General features: G+C 44.1%; 1 pseudogene; it reads left to right on the top strand.

Annotated features, from left to right (window-relative positions):
- Positions 1 to 15233: 15233 nt before the first annotated feature.
- LOC149356831 (uncharacterized) lies at positions 15234 to 19374 on the top strand (annotated as a pseudogene).
- Position 19375: the final 1 nt, after the last annotated feature.

Here is a 19375-nt window from a genome sequence, read left to right on the forward strand (position 1 = left end):
ACTGGAATGTTTTTTCAGCACAATGGTACTTTTTCCATGAGCAGTCAGTGTTCACACGTCTGGCTGTACGGAAAAGCCTTTTCTTCTTGTTATTAAGGTACTTCAGGTCGTTGTTAAACCACGGTGACGATGATTTTTCTGTGATCGTGATAGTAGGGATGTGCTTATCTATTAGTTAATGCATTTTGTGTATGAAAAGAGACCAGTTAGTTTCTACTGACCAGCTTGAAAAGCCATGGACGAACCACGCCCCAAAATCGGCTAGTTCTGTGTTCATGGCAGCATAGTTACCTTTGTCGTATAATGTAAGTGTTTTTTTGGTTTTCTTCAGGCTTGGGACTTGGAATGAAAATGTGCTTAGTATAATGGAGTGGTCACTAAGTCCGGGTAAATGAAGTGGCGTAGAACTTTATCAGGGTGGGAAGTGAGAATGAGATCGAGAATGTTGGAGGAATGATCAGTTTGCCTAGTAGGTTCAGATACGACTTGAGACAAGCCAAAGGTTAGGCACGTGTTAACAAAGCCACTTACAATGTTATTTTTTGATGTAATGGTGGGAAGATCGGACCAGGTAATGTCACGAAAATTGAAGTCACCATAAAGAATGGGAATGTGCTCATAGGACGTAGTTATCATGCGGAGTGCTTCGTGTAAGTGAGCAACAAAGGAATCAGATCAGGGGGTCGATAGCAAACACCAATCATAACAGGAGGGAACGAGGCATGACACTTAATGAAAAGGAGTTCTAGAGGGGAATCAAGTTTAATCACGGAACAAGGATATGAATGATGAACACCTATTAATACACCTCCTCCTCGCCTATTAATTCTGTCGCGTCTAAAGATATTGAAATCAGGAAAAACATGGAAGTTATTTCGGGGTCCCCTACTGTTGAATTTAGCCATGTTTCGGTTAGTACAATTATGTTGATCTCTGTAGTGCGTATAAGACTTTCGAGGGAATCTAACTTCGGTACAAGGCTCCGAATATTAGTGCAAAGAATGGACAAAGGGCGGAGCTTAGGCTTTTCCGGAGGATTACGTAGTAGCTATGGGGTGCGGGGAACAACTTCGTTTGAAATATGGTCATAAATGTAGGTAGTGCTGCCGATGATTAACTTATTGTAGCGGAGTTTGTATTTTTCACTTTGTGATTTACCAAATGCAAGTAGCTGTTTCCTGGCAGAGAGGGTAGTTTTCGAGTAATCTTCCGAAATACTGTAGGAACTGTTCTTTAGTTTGCTAGAAGAGGAAAGAATTTTCTCTTTTGTTTTGTAGTGTGCAAAGTTAACAATGATTGGTCTGTTTTTGTTGGCATCAAATTTTCCTAGTCTGTGAGCTCTTTCAATGTCTGTGGGGCTGATTGTTATATCTAGTTTTTCTTTGCATACCTTCGTGATCAAGTTTTCAGATTCAGCCCATGTTTCAGGGTTAGTGTCTTTTAATCCAAAAAATAATAAATTCGAGCGGCGCGCCCTGTCTTCGTAATCCACCAGCTTAGACATAATGTTTGATATTTCACCGGCATTGTGCTCCGCAAGTTCCCGAACATCGCTGATATCGGTTTTTATTGCGGCAAATGTTGCGCAATCATCTTCAATCTTCGCTAGGCTGGTTTTTATTTCACCCAGCGCTTTGTCGTTTTCAGTTAACGTGCAACGAATTGTTTTCATTTCTGACAACAAAGATGCTTGGCCAGATCGCAGTTCCTGCAAAGCCTCCATTATGTTAGAGGTATCTTGCGGAGCAGTGCCGCGGGTTTTGGGACCCGGGTTAACTTCAACGTCACCCGACAAGATCAGCAGTTGACGTATGACGCCAAGACATTCAAAGGTAATTGCGACAGAACACTGTGGGCTCGGCAGCACTAGCAAGGCCGCATAACGCGTACGCCGCGCAAATAGCGATTGATCACACATTACCTGCACGACAAAGAGGCGACGTAGGTGAGTGTACGTTGGCATCGTTGCAGTGCTGCCGAGCCCATTAAGCGTCGCGGGCGGTGGTGCAGTCCTTAAGTAGCTTGCACGCTCTGGTGACGTAGCCAAGCTGGTTATCGTTGGGAGGAGGGTGGGCGGGTAGACTGGCGCATGCGCTGTACTCGAGCAGGAACCAAAGTTCGCGTCCGTGCAGTATTCCGTGGTAGGCCGGCTGAAGGGGGGACGAAGAAGGCACTGTGCTGACTCGAGCGAGCCAGCTGACTGCGGTCCGGCCGGGATGAAGGACGGAGTGTCGGAGTTCCAGGGACAAGAGGACGACGTTCCCGGCTGAAGAGTGCTGCCAATGGCTGCTCTCGCGTCAACACCACCAGCAAGCGGACTGAAAGGCACGAGCGCGAACACCAGCATCTGCACGACAAAGAGGCGACGTAGGCGAGTGTACATTGGCATCGTTGTAGTGCTGCCGAGCCCATTATAGATTATTAACAACTTCTTTGGCCCTATAGAAAAACCATGTTACAATACTAGGGGTTTTTTGAGGCCATACCCAGCTGCCAGATTGTTTCCTGTGCAGAGCCGCATATTTCCTTCTTGTTTATGCCTTTGCAGCAGAGAATGCTGCACAAAGTTAATGAGGAAAAGAAATTTCACCAACAAGTTGCTCTGAGACTACTGCTAAAAGGGGTACTGAAGTCCAATGGAGATATAAATCAGGTAATGAACAGGATGTTTGTGGGCACTGCACTTATTTACTTTTAAGTCATAAGAGGGGCCAATTTAAACTTTTTTACAGGTAGGTAGTGCCTTTTCGACTTCCGCCATCCCTTGGTATAAGATGCTTCTACCTAATCCACCACCTCATTCAGCACTTGAGCACTGACAGTGCTAGGGAAGCTCTTGCTGAATATTGTAATCTGGGTGCTTTGAATTGAATGGTCTTTGTAGGAATTTGAAAAAGGCAACCATCCTTGCAGTAGTCTGATTCCAACCCAGTACAAACAAGGCAGATTCTCTAGCACTTGGCTCTTGCTGGCAGTTTGTGAAATTGGTATCACACTAAACTGCACTCTAAAAGACCGTAAAGAAAACAGTGTATTCCACGGTAATTCATGCCAGGCAGCATGACATGGAAGTCATCACGAGGCTAGTTTATCCATTGCCTTCAGGTTCAAGACATGTCGGCCTCTTGCACTGGCAAACAACATTTCTCCTGAAGGCACTTTTGAAGCGAAAGCTACATTACGGCACCTCGCGCTTTCTTCATGGCGCTTGCTGTTTTCACCTTCAAGCAGTTTAGAGGAAAAACCATAGTAGAGCCATGATGCTTTGCTATGGTGTTACACCAAGGTGGCCCATAAGGTCATGGGTCAAGGTCAAACAAAAAATTACTGGTGGTTCAACTCTGGTTAAACTAAGTGTATATGCGAAAGCTTCATTGCACATGGTTACATGAAGCAAATTAATGGCGGTTGAACTCCTACTGAACCTGGTAAGAGAGCGAAAGCTGTGGTGTATCTGGCAACTAAATGCAGCTTGGCGTCTGTAACGCTGAGTGCATTGCGCACACTGTATAGGCTGCGCGCCGCCGCTGGCAGGTGGGAGTCAAATTAATGGTTGATCACGAGAGGTTGGTCACCCAACCACAAAGTCTCACTACTTCACTGACCATCGGAGCGTCTTGATAGGAATATCCAAAAGCAAAGAATAAATCTATCTCCCTTAAGCCAAACTATGAGTCTCATCATTGCTTCAACCACAAGCAGTACTCTTAGCATAGCCAGGGGAATGAAGCATTCACTTACAAGGTTTAACTAAAGATAAACCATCAGCATTTTTTTGAGCAGGAACTGGGTTTAACCCGGTTTTCATGATGTATGCTTCGGGTGCACAAACTGGGTAATATCGAGCTTTACCTGTTAACAAACGGCTCTAAATGATATCTGGAAAATTTGATTGACAGTCTTCTCACTGTTTCTGACCTTTCTTTCCTCAAGCAGAACAGGCTGATTGAATTCACATCACCTGATAATTAATTAATCATTTTTCTTGTTCTGACATTTCTCAGCGGCTAAGGGCCATTACTGCGAAAGAGGTATGTAGGGCGTGTACTGTACACACACGGAAATCATGAATTCACGCAATCAATCAGGTGATAAAGAAATGCGCAGAATATAACCAGCCCCTATATATAGCGTTCATTGATTACGAGAAAGCATTCGGTTCAGTAGAAACTTCAGCAGTCATGCAGGCATTGCGGAATCGGAGTGTAGAAGAGTGTTATGAAAAAATGTTGGAAGATATTTATAAGGATTGAATAGCTACCATACTTCTTCATAAAGTCAGCAATAAAATTCCAATAAGGAAAGGTGTCAGGCAAGGAGACACGGTCTTGCCTATGCTATTCACTGCCCGTTTACAGGAAGTATTCTGGGGCCTGAAGTAGGAACAGTTGGGGATAAGAGCTAATGGAGAACACCTAAGTAATTTGCGATTCGCTGATTACATTGCCTTGCTAAGTCACTGAGGACATGAACTGCAAAGCATGACCAGTTATATAGACAGGCAGAGCAGAACGGTGGGGCTAAAAATTAGCATGCAGAAAACCAATGTAATGTTCAACAGCCTAGCAAGAGAACAGCAGTTCGCAATTGGTAGCCAGGTGCTGGAAGTAGTAAGACAATATGCGAATTTAGGGCAGGTAGTGACAGCTGATCTGGATCATGAGAGGGAAGTAACTAGAAGAGTAAGAATGGGGTGGAGCGCATTACGCAGGTTCTCTCAGATCATAAATGGCAGTTTACCAATATCCCTCGAGAGAAAAGTATACAACAGCTGTATCTTACTGGTACTCACCTATGGGGCAGAAACGTGGAAACTAACAAAGAGGGTTCAGCTTAAGTTAAGGAGAACGCAGCGAGCTATGGAAAGAAAAATGATAGGTGTAACGTTAAGAGATCGGAAGCAGGCGGAGTGGGTGAGGGAACAAACGCACGTTAATGATATCCTAGTTGAAATCAAGAGGAAGAAGTGGGCTTGGGCAGGGCATGTAATGTGAAGGCAAGATAACCGCTGGTCCTTAAGGGTAACGGAGTGGATTCCAAGAAAAGGCAAGCAGCAGGGGGTGGCAGAAAGTTAGGTGGGCGGGTGAGATTAAAAAATTTGCGGGAATACGGTGGCCGCAACTGGCGAAGGACAGGGTTAATTGGAGAGACATGGGAGAGGCCTTTGCCCTGCAGTGGGCATAGTGAGGCTGATGATGATGATGATGATGACTTCGGTCGCGTCAAAATCGCGTATTTCAGTGTGACAAAACTGCCGGTACTATAAGCGTATGCAACGGCCGTGCAGCTTACCTGTCCTGACCGATGATGAAGCATGGCAATGCAGCGTGCTGCACGCGGCCATCGTGCTTTTGAAGGCCCTCAATAATCTATGAAAGGCCATAACACGCACCATGTGCACATTGCCTGGTTGGGTTGTGGCCAGAGTGTTTAACCAGAATTTTTTGAGGTTCGGTTTATGTTCGGGCTCATGCCTTTCGGGTTCAGTTCCGGATTTGGTTCCTGAGCGACATTCCGTTCTGGTTGGGACCACATTGAACCGGTTCAAATGGGTTCAGGACAAAAAGATTTGGAACGTAGATGGGTTTTAACCAACCTTCTTATGCTGTTTACTGTTTTCTGCCGCATCGGTATATAAAATTAAAAATTCCGAACATTTGTTTCTTACTTTACCCACTTTATTTATTGTCTGCGCCTAAAAGATGAATTTATGGCAAGAACCGCAAAGTGCAGTGAACTCGAAATTAATGTATATCGGCCATGCGCACACTGTAATCTATCTGATGAGGCATAAGGCGAAAAGGCGATGGATTTTACATCTACAAAACCCTCCAGCTTGAGCAGTTTTGGAGACCCCATCGCGCGAGTAATTGGTCCCCCTGAAGCTCGAGCCAGTCGGGAATTTCTCGCACGTAGTGCACTCAGCGGGGGCACCGACATGACCGCCGCACGCCCGACATGTCCGTCGCCCCGAAACCGACTTGCCTGTCCCCCCCCTCCCTCTATTAGCTTATGCGAGAACCCCTCCACCCCCATCCCCCACCCAACGAGAGCCTCATGGGAGCACTGGCTCTCCCTAAAATCCTGAGCTTGCCAAACATATTTTGTTTAAATCTCCTCTTTGATATCCCCTTCGTGACTCGCGTTATATACCTCAAGCCCTCATAGCTCATCTTCAAAAACACAGGTATCGTGGCTTCTCGCTAGTACAGTGAGAAATTACGACTTTGGTTTATCATGATTACGTCGACCTCCTTTTTTCAGAATCAGTTTATTTCAATGAACCAACAGTACATACACATATTTGTTAAAGACAGGAGGAGGTCCCAAAGCCAAAGGCTGCACAGGGGACCTCCAAATAAGCGACCTTCTCCTTTGTTCTGATACAAAGAGTATGAAAAAAAAGCATGCTTGTATGGGTTCAGAACTATTCATTTCTGCATAGACACAAATTCATTTCATTTCATTTTTTTACTCTCAAGGCCGGTCAGGCATTACACAGAGGAGTAGGGAAGAAATAAAATTAAGAAATACATAGAAACAAACAAATAAACAGTTACAATTCATAAGCATTAACAGTATCCTTGAATTTCTGATAATCCTTGATGACGACGACGGTGGAGGGCAGGTGATACCAGTCCGAGGCTGTTCTGGGGACGAAGGAATTAAGATATTGGACAGTCCTGCACTGTGGAATGTGCACCTTTAGGTGATGATCTCTGCGGGACGATATGTGCACCGGAGGAGTAAAGAAGTAAATTGGCAACATCTCTGTTACGATGTTGCGTTGCAACATTCTTGCAAGTGCAGCACTCAGCGAGAAAGAAAGTGTACTTGGTTTACATAAAATTTTTGTAGATTTTTCTGGAGCACTATCAAAGGGAGCCTGGGCGTGTACAGAATTTTTTGCACCCCTAATAGAGTCTGGAGAATCTTTCATGCACCATTTGTTCACCAACTTGTTTCAGGGCATTTAATTTCAAAACTACAAACAACCACTTCTGGCAGTTGTGCTTAAAAGGCGACAAGTGCTCGTCTCATCTTTTCTGGACATGGTCGTCAGACAACTTTGTGCCTCTTCGCTTTTCCTTAGGATACCTGCACGACCTCACCACAAGGCAGATGAGAAGGGTTGTGGTCCGTCATTACTTCCTCTACCCGTATATCTGCAGCGTTGCCTAGCCTTTTTTGATACCAGTGTATTAAAGCGAATTCAGCAGATGTAGCCGAGCCCACCTATAACGGCCGCATATATAACTACCGCTCGCTTATTACGAACGCGGGTGCAGTGCTACCATCAAAATATGCATAAGGGCAATGGTAGGGAATTCGTTGCAGATGCAACGAATAACTTTGGCCGCACCACTCGTTTATAGCGAACAAGGAGGTGCCGTAAACTACCCCGAAGTTGAAGAGGTCGTGCTTCCAGTAAGCGCGGAGATGAAAAAGCGCCTCTCAACCTTCACGACACAGCCCGGAAAAAAGAAACAAATGGACCCAAAAATGCAATAAAAAACGGCACTGCTATGCGCAGCACTAGCCGGAAAGTCCGGCATCCGGTAACACTGTAAATGGTCACGTAAACACGGTAACGATATGCTACAACTCTCTATTGAAACAGTAAGTAACCGCTGGCCAAACCCGTGTCGATATGGCCCAATCATTGCTGCAGGTTCGCCGGCTGGGCAAAACATCCCAAGTGGAAGAAGCACGGTGCGCATGAGAAAGAGACATCGTCGAAAGCGGAGCTACTGACCACGGTCGTAGATCAACAGCAGCGATTTGAGTCTTGAAAGCCTTGCTGGCTATGCTGGTCATGTGGAATGCATAGAATGCCGAGTCGGTTCCATCTTTTGCGCTGCTACCTCGTGCAGGCAGTGTCATACAGTGGACAGTGCAACTGATGCACTCTGTGCCACGAGCGCTGCGCTACTTTCATCGCAGCATGAGCCCGTGAATGACAGGAGAAGCTTGAAAGCACACGTGACCAGACGCATGTAGATTTGTGGCAACGCTTCGTTGATCCATACCTGGACAGATGTTTCCTCTGATAACTACGTTCCTGCGGACCACAAAATCGAAGGAGTGCGTGACGAAGGAGTGACGAAGGCATTGATCATCAAGTATGAACACTCTCGTACTGCCAGCAATCTTATTTATGTGGCCGACCTGCCACCAGCTGCCGTGGACACTTCAACCATGATTAGTTATACCCCGTCCCTAAATTTTATAGTTGGCAGCAAGGTCCCGACAAGGATTAAATGACTGCCCTATAGATAGCCTGGAAAGAGCTGCGGCAGGCTCTGCTTTGCACAAGTTGGTGCGCATAACGCAGTTTTATAACAAATGCCACTTTCAGCGGCCTTACAATTTTTGGCTGTCATAGGCTCCGTGCGCTGCAGTTTGGGGAGAGCGCGTTGCGCCTTCTGGTTAACAGAGCGGGCGAAAGGTGGATGCAACTCTCGTTGAGTTTGCAGTCAGCGATAGTCAGCAGTAGCGATAGCATGAAAGGACAGGGGAGCTTCATACATTATTTACAAAGTGCCGTTGGGCATCCATGTAATCAGCGCTTTCAGGAAATAGCTCAAATAAAAGTCCTCTAACTTTGATATATACTCGGCAAGTAATGCTTCGTCCTTTTTTTTGTTAGAGCTATGCTTCTCTGAGGACAATACACATAAAGTAAAGCACTGTCAATTCTCAGAATGGATTTTACACAACTGTAAGTGCCCATTCACATAATGGATGTATGACACAGCTCATTTCTTTGTCTGGGTCAATCAGACACTTGTTTCGTAGACTGTAAGGACACTTAATTTCAATAAGTTGAAATGTGCCGCCCGATGTCACAATGCCACCGGGGCTGCAACACAGCCATGGTTGCTCAGAATCGATGATCAGCCCAACCTGAAAGCAATAGAAACTAAATGTAGCATGTCATCATTAGGTTTGTACTTACCTCGAAAATCGTCGTCCCAAGTGCCAGCTCCAATTCCTGTCTAGCTATTTCTTCCATCTTCTTTCCTGCATTGTCATGTGGAAGTTGGAACAGAACTGCATCGCATCTTGCAAACGTATGCATCTTGAACTGCATACGTTATGAACCACTTGGGGAAAATTTGTAAGCCACCTTCTTTGCAAGGTTTGTTTTCCCGTGAAAGCTCTCCTTTCCAGATAACACTCTCGCAGTCTTGGCGAAAACGAAAAGTGGCAGGCGTCCAGGGACGCCGGAACACAGAGGAGGCAGGGGGGGCCAGAGCCCCTCCAAGTATTCTCATAAGGGGGCTCAGCCCCTCCCCCACCTGAATTCCTGCCTTGTTTACATTTTTTTTTGCTCTACCTCCATGGTCCCATGGCGTCCCAGTAGGAAACTACATGGTGAAGACATCCCCAAGTCTCTGGAACAGACATGAATTAAAGTGTTTTGGTTTTCATAGAAAGGCAATTTTAGCGAGCGCCACTTGCTCGCTAGTTTCATTCTGTGCTGAAATGGCCTTTATAGCCTTCACGTAGAAAGCCGTTCGTTTTCAGTCCAAGGAGACTGGTCTTTGTCGTCGCGAAGTGGCTGGTGGGCTGTAGGGCTGTTCATTGTTCGGGCTAGGGGTACGGAGGGGTGAAGGGAGGAAGTTGGTGCGACGGTGCGGGTCAGTCTAATTTGCTCAGCAGAAAATTCTAAGAAAGTTTAGTATGTGCAGAGTTCCTGCGTGAGGTAGCCCACTCCTACCGTCACGGAAGCAAAGCCCGTTTCCTTGCATTTCCTGCCTAACCTCTACTGCGGTGCTACAGAAGGTTGACAGCGGTGCCCACTTGGTCGGGGCCATTTTGAAGTCTAACGGCAATATTCCAGAAGTTACTCAGGAGAGGGAACCCTGCACAAAGAATGCGAGAGTGTCGTCTCGGAACGAGACCTTTTGGTTTGAAAGCAAGTCTTGCGGGGATTTCCACAAATGGTCCTTTATTGTGCAGGAGTTTGTCGCGTCGAGAGGACGTCGTGGAAAAGCACGTTCAGCGAACTCCACTCCTATTCAAAAATCAGTTGTCAAAATTGACGGACGAGGAGGTTTTGCGCATGCACAGGATGTAACTGGAAGAGTGGTTCAAGAGTGGTTACTGGAAGAGTGGAGTTTGGCAGCGGCAGTGGCGAGCTACGGACGGGCGTTTTTGACAAGTCCCTGTGCTCTTTTCCCAGGAATCGGTGGCTTTCGGATCCTGCATCACAAACACTGCGCAGCGTTATCTTCGTCGACTGGCTACGCCCCCCTTTAACAGCAGTTTGGCAGCGGCAGTGGCGAGCTACGGACGGGCGTTTTTGACAAGTCCCTGTGCTCTTTTTCCCAGGTTTGTGTGGTTCGAGTCCTGCTGCCACAAGCTTTGAAAGCCCCTGGCTATGCTGTTTTGATGCTACATCGGGGGCCGGAACCTAACGACAGTGACCTGCTTTTCTTGGACGCCCAGGAATCGGTGGCTTTCGGATCCTGCATCACAAACACTGCGCAGCGTTATCTTCGTCGACTGGCTACGCCCCTTTAACAGCAGTTCGGCAGCGGCAGTGGCGAGCTATGGACGGGCGTTTTTGACAAGTCCCTGTGCTCTTTTCCCAGGTTTGTGGTACTTTTTCCACACTTTTCTTCGCTGCGTATGCTCAAAACCACTGCTGCTGCCAAGCTTGCTAGATTGTTTTTGTTTTCTTTTTTTGCTGTTGTTTCCTACGGAGTGTTCTACATTATAGCTTGCCATGAGTGACTCAGAAAAGGAAATTTGTTTGGCCTGCAATCTTGAGATTGAACCTGCTGATAATATTCTTAAATGCAAGCAGTGCGCGTACCCATACCACGCAGAATATTGTTCTGGGTTAACAGATGCGTCTGCGAAGACCAGAAGTGGGAACTGCCGCAAAAATTTTGTTTGTCCGACATGCAAAAAAGCGGCTTCCCGTAGTGGCGCGGCGAATACTAAAGACGCGTCTCAGGACTTCAATGTAGCTGCCGCGTTCGCTGAACTGAGTCGCAAGCTCGACGCCCTCTTGCCACTTAAGGAACAGGTCGAAAACATTGAACACTCAATTCAAACTATGTCTGATCACTTTGATGATATCCTAAACCGTCTTGACAACCAGGATAAAGAGATTGTACAGATTAAGAAAAGGCTCGAACATGTAGAAAACGGCAATAATGGTGAAGAAATACGCCAGCTGCATGCTGATATAAATGACCTTGAGTTTAGTAGCAGGAAAACGAATCTGGAGGTACATGGCGTGCCGGTAACTGACCAGGAAAACATCCTCCAGAAAGTCAATAAGGAGGCTAAACTAGTTGATTTAGCAGAGGTCGAGGAGAGCGATGTTGAGGCTTGTCATAGGCTCCCATCTAAGCCAAGTAAAGTGCCTGCTATTTTAGTGCGGTTTGAAAGGCAAACACTCAAAGATGAGTGGATGAAAAAGCGAGCTTTGCTCCGAGAGAAGGACAGCAATCTGTACATCTGTGACAACCTGACACGCCGAGCAAAGCTTCTTCTCTCATCAACTAAAGAATGGGCCAAAAGCAATAGCTATTGATATGTTTGGTATTCAAACGGCAAAGTCCTCATCCGCAAGAAGGAAGGCGACAACGTGCAGGTGGTCACCGATGCACGCGATCTAGCTAACTTTGTCAACTGATAATTTCCTGTTCAGTGCAATGTCATACCACAACTTTTATCATGGCTCCAAGCGTACGTTATCTAGCTGTTGCCCAGTGCTATAAGCCACACGTTGCTCCCACAGTGGCTGTGTTCGTCTGTATTGAAATGCTTCCATCTCAATGTGCGATCCTTAAACAACAAACTAGTTGAGTTTCAAATTTTACTCCAGAGTTTTGGCTTTTCGTTTGACTTTGTTATGATTTCAGAATCATGGCTGAATACGAATAACTTCCATTTGCCGTCATTTTCAACGTTTTGTTATGATTTCAGAATCATGGCTGAATACGAATAACTTCCATTTGCCGTCATTTTCAACGTTTTCTATGAACCGTGATTGTCGTCGAGGTGGAGGAGTGTGTATTCTTGCTAACAACCGAATTGAGTGTGACATGGTGGAAGACCTATGTTATATGTCTTCAGATGTGGAAGTTGTTTCTGTAATAACCAATAATACTGTGTTTTCTGTGTTTTATAGACCACCGAGCGGTGACATTTCTTTGTTCTTTGAATACATCGAGTCCTTTCTTACTTTTATAAGCGAACATAATTATTAGACATGTTATCCAATGCAGCAAATAGTGTCAACTTCGGTATAATTCTGCGCAGCTTCGGTTTGACGATTACTACCAAAGAGCCGACCCGTATAACCTCGAGTTCCGAAACACTTCTTGATCTATTTATCACCAATATCAATCCTTCATCCATAATATCCGGGGTAACTTGTTGTGATTTGAGTGACCACATGGGAATCTATTTATTCTGTCAGACTGTGAAACCCAAATTCAGAAATCAGAATGCATCTTTTATCCAAGTCACAACAGCAGCATCCCTCGACGCTTTTCGTGCGGAGATGTGCGGTGTAAACTGGAACGATGTATATAACAAAACCAACGCGAATGACGCTTATCAAGCCTTTGCAGAAAAGTTTAACTCTATATATAACAAGCATTTCCCTCTTAAAAACAAACGAAAAGGTACGAACGTACGGAAACCATGGATATCACTAGAGCTACTTGCGCGTATAAAACAGAACAAACTGTACAGTTCTTTTGTTGCATCAAAAAACCTTTCTATTCTTGAATAATTCAAGAAATACAGAAATAAGTTAAACAATGACATCCGCAATGCAAGGAGACATTGTTATGAGAATTACTTTGGCTCAGTCGACCGTCCTGACATACTTTGGAAAAAGCTGCGATCCCTTGATGCCAAGTATGTCAACGCTGCCATTGATAAGGTGACTCATGACGGAAAAGATTATGTAGGAGAAAACTTAGCCGAAGCATTTAACACTCATTTCACACAATATGTTCAACCTGCATCTGAACTGCACCATAAATCTATCTCTAGGTGCCCTGCCACTCTTTTCCTTGTACCTGTTGATGAAAGGAAATTATACAAACATTAAATGAATTATCAAACTCCACTTCTTGTGACGTCAACAACATCCAGATTCGCCCTGTGAAATATATCATTGAATACATCTCTACTCCTCTTGCTTATATATATAACCTATGTCTAGAAACCGCAACCTTCCCCTCAGATATGCAAATAGCAAAGGTGACTGTCCTGTATAAAAAGGGTAATAAGAGTGACTTTGGTAATTACAGACCAATTAGTATTCTTCCAGTATTTTCTAAAGGTTTAGAAAAAATCGTGCTAATACGAATGGAAAAATTTCTGCAATCTCATAACATAATTACTAGTTCACGAAAAGGAATATATATTAGAACATTTTGAAAACAAAATGTTAGTACTAGGCATATTTGTGGATTTCACGAAGGCGTTCGACAGGATTAGTCACAGTATTCTTTTGGAAAAGCTTGAACTATACGGGATACGAGGACAAGTTTTGCATCTCTTGAAATATTATTTATCAACTCGAAAACAATATGTTCAGATTAGAAACTTCAAATCATCACAACGCTCAGTTAATACCGGTGTCCCTCAGGGCAGCATCCTTGGCCCTCTGCTGTTCAATCTCTACATTAATGACATTGTAACTATTGACACTTCCGCCCGCTTTATCATTCATGCCGATGACACTACTATCCTTATACCTGGTGATACCTGTGACGATCGAAACATGCATGCTAATCGCATATTAAAGAATCTAGAGGAATGGTCAGACTCAAATTTTCTTTCAATAAATGTGTCAAAATCCAAAGCTGTAATTTTCCGTCCGAAGAATAAAACTTGTAGTGCAGAACTAGCCCTCTTATAAATCACAAGAAATTGAAACAGTAAAATCATTCAAATCACTTGGTGTTTATTTTCACGAAAATATGCTCTGGGATGACCATGTCAGTCATGCCATGTTGAAGACATCTAAGGTTATAGGTTTTCTATCACGCCACAGATATATTTTACCACAGACAGTCAAACTTCTCTTATATAATTCCCTGTTCTGTTCACACCTAAACTACTGCACATTAGTGTGGGCAACAACAACACATACTAACTTACACAAGATATTAGTACTTCAGAAAAAAGTCCTTCGTATAGTTTGACTTGCCCGTTAGACACACAACTCAGGATTTGATAACTAACCTCAACATTATTACCATATTAAACCTCTATGCTTACAGACTGCTGCGCGTGTATACAGTTGAGCAAAAGCGCCATGTTGACACCATTTCCTCTATGGCTCCTTTGCATCAGTCCGATTCACCATATCCGCATCGCCACAAACCACAATGGGTTTTACCATTCACAAGAACTAGCTACGGTCGTCAAAGAATTAATTACCAACTACCGTATTTACAAAACCAGTTGATTGAAGCAGGCGTAAACCTTCGTGAAATCACGATCTCCTCTCTGCGTAGTATGATTGTTCATTTGGTTAAGTGCTAATACATCAACTCCTGTTTTATGAATTGCTCTCCACCCTTTTTGTTATTTGATGACTGGTCGTCTACTGTGCTGATACCCCTTTTTCGTTGCTGATACCCCCTTTTGATTTCTGCGTATTCCGTTCGGTTACAGACATTGCTTATATTGATGTTTTTATTCATCTATGACTTGATGTTCAGTTTAGTTCCTCGTTTTATGTTCTTAATGACTTGATGACTTGATGTTCAATTTAGTTCCTCATTTTCTGTCACTGCCGTCTGAACAGGAGAGGAGAACTCCGTCAAGCGGATAGCCGCTTTTTTTCTCCCCTCCTCCATCAAATTGTATTTGATTTGGTGGAAATAAAGCATTATTATTATTATTATTATTATTATTATTATTATTATTATTATTATTATTATTATTATTATTATTATTATTATTATTATTATTATTATTATTATTATTATTCCAGTGGCTCTATATAAAGAAGCGCTTGGGAAGGGCCTTGGGAGTCGACCTTTAGGAAGCTTGACGGAAGCTTGCACCGTGATCAAGGAAGGCTTGTCACCCTCTGTTTGTCAACCTCCGTAGACAGTTCCAGCCTTTTTGGGGGCTTATATACTCCTGTTACACGGGCACTTTAACGGCCGTTAAGGAAAATGGCAGTTGGCCTTAATGGCCGTTAGGCAGAGTTACACGGCAGCGCCGTTGGAAGTCCAATGGCGATTTACATCAACGGAGCTCGCCGGTCTCAGTTCCGCCGCCGTTTCCGTCCATTTCGTCGGGAAGTAGGCAAGGTGGCAGCCCCCAGCAGCAATGTGTCCCCGCTGCAGGCAAGCACGCCGGCGCAAAACTTGGCCCAGGCTCACAAGTAAATTACCATGAATTTATTAGTGATTTTTAAGCTGACATAGCGCCTTGTCAGGCGTGTTCAATCAAATCTGGTGCCCCGCAGGGCCCAACGTGTGTTTCAATGCCATAGGCAACGCCGAATTTTGCTTGACATGAGCTCGAACGTGACTTTCTCGACGCTTCGGGCTCATTGTAATGTTCATGCAGCAATGCGGGAATAGCGATCACATCTAAGCATAGTACAATTGGTTGTGATATGTAGCCGTTTGCCGCAATCTAGGCATGGCCGGCGTAGCCTGACAGAACGTATTTGCACCGAGAAGTCTGTTCGATCAGCTACTCGAAATAAGATATTGACATGTGCAGTAGCTTTCCTGTAGCTTGGATGCAGTACAGCTAACAATCGCTAAAGTCGCACTATGAAACTGGTAGTGTTCGCATTCAATGCAAACAATACGGTTTTGTTGTTTCATTTGCAAATTCCATTGGCCACAAAACAATAATACTGTACTAGTACAATTAATTCCATGCATTACTTTTTTTAATCGCAGTGGAGTGGTCCGTTCTAGGTCGTTGTCGACATATAAAACACTGTTGTACTGATCAAGAACCCACCTTTTCAATGCATCTACTCAATTTATTATAGTTACACACTATTTTCAGAAGCTGGGGTGGGGTGGTACGTTTTAGGTCGCTGCCAACACAGCGTGCTAAAAGACGAAATGTTATCTGACGAAGTCATGCATATAGCAATGCAGGAAAAAGCACACTATGCCGTGCATATGGCATCAGCCCAAGTGATTGAACTTTGCGTCTTGAATAGAGCAGAACGCACTGAATCCATACCCTAATCAAGAATCTCTCCCAAACTTATGACTTGACATTGTCTATAAACTAATAACTTGTATCTTGACTATCAGTTGATTTTGATTGAAGCCTATCGAGCTCGCATCGTAATTCAACAGCATTGAATTACGATGTTGTTTACCACTTTGCCTGCAGTTTTAACTTTCAGCACAAGGAGGTTCATTGTTCTTGGCAGTTTGTACTTGTGCAGAAAAAAAATCGTGTTCATCTCTTACGACATAAAGAAGTGACTCTTAGCTGTACTTTGTTTTTATTTCAGAAAGGCAAGCACTGCTGGCACTGGGTCTGCTGCAACTCAGTGCCCATTTTACAAATGGCTTCACACCTTCCTTGGAAACCTGCATATGAATGATAGAAGCCTGTACAAGAGTTTTCAGGTGCAACATTTTTGTTTATTTTGGTTGTATCCAAACACTTGAAATGGACTGACAAACCGAAATTGTTTTTTTGCTGGCCAAGTTTGTCGCCAGAGACGGGTGGCAGCTAAAGTTTAGAGAATTTCATGTTACTAAAACACATGACATGAGCATAAGGCATTGTTGTGTTCCAGAGTACTAAAAATGCACAGATAACTTTAATAAGCGTCACAGTCTGTGGATTTAATGACTATTTCTCTTCCGTGTTTCTGGTCGGTGATGACCGGACTACTGATTTTAGATCAAGCAATCTTCATGTTCCCGACCTTACTATAAGTGAAGCAGGCATTTTATCCGCTCTTCTTCACCTAAATATAAAGAAATCATCTGGGCCACATGATATTCCCAATACGTTTCTTTACAGGTACGCGGAGTGGTGCGCGAAATACCTTTTTATTATTTTCAATGCTAGTCTGCGTAAAGGTGTGGTCCCCAGTGACTGGAAACTGGCTAAAGTTGTCCCAGTGCATAAATCTGGTAATAGGCTCCACGTCACAAATTACAGGCCAATAAACTTGCTGTGAACTGCAGGTAAAGTAATGGAACACTTCATTTCTAAACATATCATAACGTTCTTGGAGGAAAACAACTTTTTATTTGAGTCTCAACATGGTTTTCGCCGTGGGTTATCGACTACGACACAGTTATTACATGCTACCAACGATTTCTTCTCAACTCTTGATACAGCAGGACAAATTGATGCCATTTTTCTGGATTTTGAATAAGCGTTCGACCGAGTACTCCACTGTAAACTTTTACTTAAACTTAAGCACATCTGACAAAATAAACAAATTCCACAATGGCTTGATTCACACTTATCCCACCGGCAGCAGTACGTGCAGATCTCGGTTCAAGTTCATTGATCACTCCAGCGCTTTCAGGAGTGCCGCAGGGCTCTGTCCTCGGGCCACTTCTTTTTATTATATATTTAAATGACCTCAAGTTCAATTCTCCTGTGCAGGCTCGTTTTTTTGCAGACGACTGCGTAATTTACCACACAATTCTCTCCGAAAGCGATCAGCTAATTATAGATAACTATTTAGGTGCTGTTAATAACTGGTGCAACAACTGGAAAATGTCGTTAAATGTTAGTAAGTGCAAACAAATGACCATAACCAGGAAAAAAGTTCCATTGCTGTACTCTTACAAAATTAACAGCGTCCCTCTTGAACGGGTAGATGAATTCAAGTACCTTGGCGTAACGATCAGTTCGAATCTAAGTTGGAGCCCGCACATTAATAATATAACCTCAGTGGCATCTAAAAGACTATGGCTAATAAGATACCGGCTAAAACATGCTTCCACTAAAACAAAGCTTGTGGCGTATACTTCCCTAGTGTGTCCACTACTCGAATATGCTGACGTAGTATGGGACCCGCATACGAAAACGGATGCCAAAAGCTTAGAGCGTGTCCAAAGAAGAGCGCTACGCTTCATTTTCAATGCCTACGAAAGACATGCATCGATATCTGATCCTCTTAGCCGTTCCGGTTTGCCCACCTTGGAATCTCGTCGCAAAATGCATCGCTTGACAATGTTATTCGACATCGTCAATAATCACACCAGAATAGATTTTAACACTTATATGCAGTATAACAGAACACGACAAACTCGGCACAAACACGATAAATCAATTGTAGTTCCCAAATGCAGAACCACTGCATATAAGCTGTCGTTCTTTCCAAGAACGATAGCTGATTGGAATGCATTACCTTGTGAACTGGTCACCGTATCGTCAGCCGAAACATTTTTATCTGCCATCAACCCCAGCCGGTCAAGTTAGGGTATTTGGTTCGATTCTGGAGTGTTGCCCTTGTCGCGTGTTGTTTTGTATTTTAATGTAAAGTATTTGTTACTCGACTATTATTTGTGTTGTTCGGCAGAAATTTTGTTGCCTACCTGCAGGCCTTCTTTTTTTTCGTTGTTTGCTGTTGACAAAGCACTGTGCAATTGTATCCCCACTCCTGCCTTGGCCACCAAAAGGTGGCTGGCAGTATTGAATAAATAAAAATAAAAAGCATCGAAATCATTAGCTAACATTTCTGACATACTGGATGGCACAACACTTATTACTTTTCTTGGAGTTATGAAAATAGGGCGAGATAGGTAAGGCTGGTTATGTTACAAAAGGGTACCAGGGTAGGCTGTGTGCTTTGGGGTGTACCAAAGCTCTTAGAAAAAATGGCAACTACTGCATAAAATTCTGGTATATTGAAATGTTTCTGCACACTTTGTGTACCACTTCCACTCATCATGCAACGCAGTAATAATCACTTAGAAGCAACATTCAGTAACCTTCCATTCTTCTTTTCTTAAGCTGGACATGGTGGAACGGCTCCCAGAGGGTGAACAAATTATTGCCTCACAACCGCCAGCAGAAGCGCCGAGCAGCCTTGACATAACAAATGTCGAGGCGTCGACCAGTCTGGCCTCGACCAACGAGGCATCGACGAGCCAGGCTCCGACACCTGCTGCCTCAGCCGAGCAAGGCCACACACACAAAAGGCGACAGTCGACATCATAAATAGAGAAAGTTGTGCTGCAGCTGGAAAGGCAGGAAAACCGTTCCAGAAAGACGGCCAACAAGGAATAAAAGTTGGCCAAAAAGACGGTCAGTCTCCAGGTGGAGGCCAATGACATTCACCGCGAAATGGTGAGCGTAATCCGCCAGTTCTTTGAAGGCCGGCAGGAGCGTCAGCCTGACTGCCCAGACAGCGCTGAATAAA

Source organism: Amblyomma mixtum, chromosome 3, assembly GCF_055824585.1.
Source record: "Amblyomma mixtum isolate Tamu chromosome 3, ASM5582458v1, whole genome shotgun sequence".
Lineage (NCBI taxonomy): Eukaryota > Metazoa > Arthropoda > Arachnida > Ixodida > Ixodidae > Amblyomma > Amblyomma mixtum.